Below are 7,215 nucleotides of genomic sequence, written 5' to 3'. Positions count from 1 at the left end.
GTCCACCTCACACACAATTTCTAAATAATCATTACTTTCTTAATCAGAAAAAAAAAATCAAGTATAGACATACTACAGTTTTATACTTTACTCAAAAGCTAGGTTTTTATGGATTATAAAACAGACTTCTTGGATTTTATCTGAATACTATTTCATTACCTGCCTGTTCTCAACATTGAAGTTTAAAGGTATCTTATCTGGTTATTTTTTTTTGTTTTTAAGCATCTGTAGCCAAAAAACAAGTTAAAAACATTTTTAATGTTTGTGGATTTTATATATTTAGACATTTCATAAAACTTTCACTTTCTTTATAGGATAGTAAGAAATTATTATGTTTAATGAAATTGTCATGAAGTTTAGTTAGACCCCATAATTTAGGCCTATTCTTTTTTTTTTTTTCTTTTTTTTTTTTTTTTTCAACGTTTTATTTATTTTTGGGACAGAGAGAGACAGAGCATGAACGGGGGAGGGGCAGAGAGAGAGGGAGACACAGAATCGGAAACAGGCTCCAGGCTCCGAGCCATCAGCCCGACGCGGGGCTCGAACTCACGGACCGCGAGATCGTGACCTGGCTGAAGTCGGCCGCTTAACCGACTGCGCCACCCAGGCGAATTTAGGCCTATTCTTAAAGATACCAAAGCATGGCTAATTTCAAAATTTCTCCAGGTGTAGTATCAACATTTCATACCACAAGTGTAGTATTCCATTGTCCTGACCAAGCATAGTCATTCTGTGACCCAAGGGCTATATGTAGTCAGCTCCTTAGAGGTTTACATGCAGAATTTGAAGCATACTTGAAGACAGTAATTATTACATATTGTGTTGATGCCAGATTAAAAGTAAAATTAAGTACTTGAAAAATTGAAAGCAATGTGCTGGTACTTAATGGTTATGTCTAAACAAAATAGAAATATTTTCATGGCATGTATTAACCTCTGAATATTTCTATTATGTGACAGTGGGAACAGTCTATAGATTCAAAGAAATTTTTAGTTTAAAATATACCCCCTCCTTTTTTTCTTGAGACCTAGAGAGAGGGAGACACCAAATATGAAGCAGGCTCCAGGCCCTACCTGTCAGCACAGAGCCTGAGGCGGGTCCCAAACCCACCAACCAGGAGATCACGACCTGAGCTGAAGCGAAGATGCTTAACTGACTGAGCCACCCAGGTTTAATCCCCATTTAGAACTTACGGTTAAAAAAAAAAAAAAAAAAAGACTATTCAATGGAAAAAGGACAGTCTTCAACAAATCATTTTGGGAAAACTGAATATCAACATATAAAAGAATGAAATTGATACTTCATACTATATATAAAAATTAAAATGGGTCAAAGACCTAAATGTAAGAACTAAAACTATAAAACTCTTAGAAGAAAACATAGGGGGACGACTTCATGACAGTCTTGATCATGATTTCGTGGATAGCAAACCCAAAGCACAGGCAGCAACAACAACAAAAAGGTAAATCTGACTCCCATCAAAATTTAAGATTTTTTATGTATCACAGGACACTATCAGCAGAGTGAAAAGGCAACCTACAGAATGGGAGAAAATATTTGCAAATCATATATCCGATACAGGACTAATCTCCAGAATCTATAAAAAACTCTTACAACTCAACCACAACAACAAAATAAAAACCCAGTGAAAAAATGAGTAAAGGACTTGAATACATATTTCACTAAAGAAGATATACAAATGGTCAATAAGCCTGACATGCTCAAATGACTAATCATTAGGGAAATGAAAGTCAAAACTATACCAAGATACCACCTCACATCCCCAAGGATGGCTATTATTTTTTAACAAGAAAAAAATAGTAAGTGTTGGCAAGGATGGGGAGAAATTGGAATCCTTTTGCTTTGCTGATGGAAGTGTAAAATGGTATAGCCACTATCTAAGAAAGAAAGTATGGCAGTTTTTCAAAAAAATGAAAATAGAATTAAATACCATATGATCCAGTTATACTGCTTTGGGGTTTATACCAAAAAGAAATGAAAGCAGGACTCAAGCAGATATTTGTATACCATGTTTATAGCAGCAATTAATCATAGTAACAGATCAAAACAACTTAAATGTTCATAGATGGACAAAATGTATATACATACAATCGAATACTACTCAGCTGTGAAAAGGAAAGATAGTATAAAATATGCAGCAACATGGATGAACTTTGAAAAAGTTAACCCTATGTAAAAGCCAGACACACAAAAAATAAATGTTACATGATTCCATTTATATAAGGTACCTGAAATAGGCAAATTCATCAAGACAAAGTAGACTAGTGGTGTCCGGGGACTGAGGGAATGGAAGCATGGGCACTGTTTAGTGGCTCCAGTGTCAGTTGGTGTAAATGTAAAGGTTATGGAGATGGAAGGTAGTGATAGTTATACAACAGTGTAAGTAGACTTAATGCCACAGGACTGTACCCTTTAAAATGGTAAAATTTATGTCATGTATTTAACCGCAATACTCTAAAAATAATAAGACATTATTACTGTGAAGTTTTTAAAAGAAAAAAAAGATTTATTAGGGTACCTGGGTGGGTTAGTTGGTTAAGCATCTGACTCCTGATCTCTGCTCATGTCATGATCTCACAGTTACTGAGTTTGAGCTCCACATCAGGCCTCTGCACTGACAGTGTGGAGCCTGCTCAGTATTCTTTTTGAGACAGAGCGAGACAGAGCATGAACGGGGGAGGGTCAGAGAGAGGGAGACATAGAATCTGAAGCAGGCTCCAGGCTCTGATCTGTCAGCACAGAGCCCGACGCGGGGCTTGAACCCACGAACTGTGAGATCATGACCTGAGCCGAACTCGGATGCTTAACTGACTGAGCCACCCAGGTGCCCCTTAAATGATTTTAAATTCTGAGAAGGAATTGTGTCTGTATACTCACTAGTGTAACAATTGGGACAGTGCCTTGCACATAGTAGGTATTAAGATATTTGTTAAATGAAAAAAGTACATAAATTTTGTATATTTGAAAATACCATGTTTACATTTTTGTTTGGAAAGTGGGAAAGGGTAGCCTAAAGAACTGTTCCAAATGTAGTTGGTAAATACAAATATGTATTACGTATTTCTCAAGTCATTGTAGCATAGCCATTTTAATGATGAGAAAACTGGAGCAAAAGGTTATCGAGGCTTAAACTAGAGTGGTGGCAGTTTCCTTGTATCTTTTAGAGAAAGAGGTTATTACATTCCTACATCTGAGTAAGTGGAAACTGTTCAGGAGTGTATTTCCATGCCTGGTGAAGAGGGGAGGCCGATAGGATAAAGGAAGATCCAGAGCCACAGGATTCCAATTTTATTTCTCATCTCTGGGTACAAAGTTAATTCATCTTCCAAAGGCTTCATAATCTTTAATTCTTATGTAAAGTGATGTCCAACTTTTAACAGAGTAACTATTCTAAAAAAGGGATAAATGTTAAGGGTAAGATAATACTTGGATTTTTTTTAAGATAAATTAATTAGAAAATTCACTTGAGTCTTTTGTATATTTTCACTTTATTTAGCGTTAAAATATTTCATGTGACATCATCTTTTCCTTTAAAAGTACATGTGCATTTTCTTAGTTTAAGTTTATTGAAACTGAGCTCTTATATGTTATTTCTTTTTTTTCCTTTGACATGAAGTCTTACCTACTGGATGGAAGATGTCTTTAGAAAGGCATACCGCAAGGAATGAACTGCTGTCTGTAAATTTTGCTTTTACCAAGGTAAAGACCAAATTTTATGAATTCACTTTGTGTTTATAAAAGGAAAAAAAACTTTTATATATTTAATACATTCAAAAATTTGATTAAATATTTAACTTTATTGGCTTATTAAGTTGACAAAGGGGGAGGAAATGCTTAGCTTTTCCTCATATTACACATCTTTGTGTTCCTAACCTATAGCAATATGCTTAGCACGTAGTAGGCTTTCCTTAAACATTTGATGTAGAAATAAATTTTACTATTCTACTTAAAAGCTTCTAAGAAATAGCTATTTATGTATACTTTGTCCGTTATAATCTTTAAATATTGGTTTCTTAATGTATTCTCTTCTAAAAGAAAAAAATTTTTTGTATCTTCAGGTGCTAATGTGTGTTTAAAAAACAAAACCTTGGAGTAAAGTAGCAGCACATAATGGTTTGTGGATTTTGAAAAGGTGCAGGCCATATTGTGCTGCCTCAAAAATACAAGGATCTGATCTTCTGAAGAAAATATATTTCTTTTTATTCATAGCTCTTATGATAGTGATGTCAGCAGTGCCTTAGCAGCACGTAAATATTGGCGTTAAGATTCTAAAATTATCTCCAGTATTAACTGTGCTGCTGAAGTAAGGCTGGCCATGTTCTACAGTCTAATATGTTTTATATTTTAATATGTCTTAATATGTATTAACATCATTGATATATCTTCAGTTTTATTGATAATGTATTTTCAATATTATTGAGAATCTTATCTTTAGTATGATTCTATAAAAGTAAGTAGTAACTTTTAAGATGTATTTGTAGTAACATGGTTGTGGGGTGCCTGGCTGGCTCAGTCAGTAGAGTGTGTAACGCTTGCTCTCGGAATTGTAAGTTCAAGTACCACATTGCGTGTAGAGATTACTTAAAATCTGTAAAAAAAATAATGTAAGTGCAATTTAATAATAGTGTTGAATGCCATCAAGAGTTTATTGAAAGAGCTTATACAGAACCAAATTTACTTTAATGCATATTTATATTCATTGTAAATACTGAAATTTTTAAATACTCATTTTTCCTTTGTTTCTCCAGTAAAATGAAGTTTAAAAATATTTGCTTATTTCACAGATAAGTGTGCATTATAAAATATACATTCTGAACAGAACTTACAAGACAATTTTTAGTAATGTTTCTAAATATTTCGTTAGAAGGGGGAAATTTCAAAACGTGTGAATTAAATCCCTGAAATCCTGGGTCTCAAAATGCTCTTAATCATAAACTCAAAGGTAGGAAAGGCCTTACAGATGACCAGCCTATTTTTTGGGTGGCTCAGGAAACAAATTCAAATTAGGTAATTTGCCCCACATGACAGATTAGAATCTTAATCCTATGCCTTCTGACTTTACACTATCATTGTTTTATCTTGTTTCTATTAAATCCTTAGCTGAAGATTTTTGACAAGTTGAAAATGTGACTTTGTTTGCTTTTTTATAGTCAATATTTAACTTCACAGTAAAAGTAAAAATTATTATTATAGTTACTAATTTTATAGATGTAACAGTTAAATTTTTAATTTAAGATTTAAAGAAAAATGTTTTCTTTACCTTCTGTTTCTTATTTATTGTTTTATTAAGTCATTAAAAATTAATGTTCAGGACAAGACAGGTGTTTTTGTGTAGCATATCACACTTTTGGTCTTCTTTTCTACAAGGAATAGCTTACCCTTTTCAATTGCAGCCAAACAGGAAATCTACAAAATAAAAGCACTTCTTAACAAATCATTTCCAATTATTATTGTCTTTTAGAAACCCTAAAAGTACTTCAGATGTAATTTAAGGAATTGTAATCAAGGATCTTCTTTTTAAAGTCTAATGTGAAGGTAAAGAAAATATGTAAGGCAAAGCTCTCATTTTTAAAAACAATTTTTCCCCAGCAAAAATTTTTTTCCCCAAATTAGGAAGCAGTATACCATATATACGGTAGCTAGAATTAAATGCCAGCTTTTACATTAAGTACAATTAAGCACTATTGACTTGGTGCTTTGAAAAATCATTCATCAAGCTGTTCACCTCTTTTCCTTTATTTCATTTCAACTATTTTATGAAAGACTAACAAATATAACTTTTGATTCCACTGAAAGTACTCCAAGATTTAACATCTAGATTCTTAGAAATATTTATTAAATGAATTACAAAGTTTGTCCACTATTTTCCAGAATAACTCAGGAATTAGATACCTTTTTTCCTGTTTTTGTTTTTCTAAGTATATTATGTTTAGTCTAATCTGCCTTCTAAATGAAAGAGAGAAAACCTGGATTTTACATTTACTAGGTGAATTTTTATATCTAGGTCCTCCAGATGTGAAGAAGGAACACTTGGGGCTATTATTGCTAAATGAAAACTTGTTTTAATCCTGAGAATAGATTAAAGGAAAATGAAAATATTGGTAAAATGAGAAACTATAGAAAAACTGTTATAATGAAATATATCATAACAGCATTCAGCTTCTTTCCAGTCTCTTAAGAGGAAGTAGCCTGTCAGTACCTAATGAAACACACACATTTAGGTAATTCAGAACTGGAAGTTGTATTTGTACGAGTTAATACACTTTATCTTTGTGCAATTTTGAACACATTGAAAGCAAATAGTAAAATAAAAGTTGTACCTTTTAATGTTAACCTTAATTTGACTATTTTTACAAAGAAAAAATAAGTATATACAGGTGTGTGTTTTCATTTTTTCCATCATCTTTGGGGAAAAAAATGCTCATCTTCTTTCATTCAGGTTTCTTTTTAAGTTGATGCCAAATAATTTCAATATTGAGCATCTTAAATCTGTTACTTGGAATATGGATTGAGTTTGTTTGGAGCTAACTCAGAGGACTCAGGCAAGTATTCAGGAGGTAGCAAGAGGAATATTGTAATAGTTGAATAACTCAGTTCACATCCTGTATTTAAAGGCAGATCTCTTAAGGTCACACATATTGATATGTGATAGTAAATATGAAAATTTGGCCTTAGACTTAATTCTGTACTCAACAATGAAGATTTTCTTCAATCAATTATATATCCTTTTGGTTGTTAGAGAATTACATGTTGTTTTTAAGCCACTAAGTGTCATTATGGGTATATGCCCAGGTTAGCTCTATTGGATTAGCAAGATTATGCTTGCATAAACTGTGATCTCTGTTAATGATTTATCAATTTAGAAATTGACATTCTAAATCAATTTTTTTTCCTTTTACAGGTGGATATTACTATCCCTTATTCTTCGAAAAAGTTTTATTCTCAGTGTTGTTTCTCATTGAGTATTAACAAAAAGAAAAATTAATGTTCCAAACTTTTCAGATAGATTTGGTCCTAGTAAGTATTTAGACATACTATTTGCATAGCTAGAAGAAGAAATGAGACCATCATCATTTCCAGCTAAAATTTTTTATTTTCATCTGTTATCAAAGGATTTCTTATAATTTCTGTCTTATTAATAGCTTGAGCCCCTTTAATGCAGAATTAACTCACACCAGAAATGTGAGAGTATAT

At 32.6% G+C, this 7,215-nt stretch overlaps 1 long non-coding RNA gene across 1 annotated transcript in view; it reads left to right on the top strand.

The window, feature by feature from the left end:
- Positions 1–7,215, top strand: part of LOC112861611 (uncharacterized) — a 52,125-nt gene that overhangs the window by 22,791 nt on the left and 22,119 nt on the right. The window contains exon 4 of the long non-coding RNA XR_015253416.1: positions 3,638–7,038. This is a non-coding gene — a long non-coding RNA (uncharacterized LOC112861611). The remainder of the gene's footprint in view (positions 1–3,637; positions 7,039–7,215) is intronic.

The sequence above is a fragment of the Puma concolor genome, chromosome A1 (assembly GCF_028749965.1).
Source record: "Puma concolor isolate L17-30 chromosome A1, mPumCon1.1.hap2, whole genome shotgun sequence".
In the NCBI taxonomy this organism is placed as follows: Eukaryota; Metazoa; Chordata; class Mammalia; order Carnivora; family Felidae; genus Puma; species Puma concolor.
The sequence above is the reverse complement of the archived record's forward strand: the minus strand, read 5'-3'. Positions and strand labels throughout refer to the sequence as shown.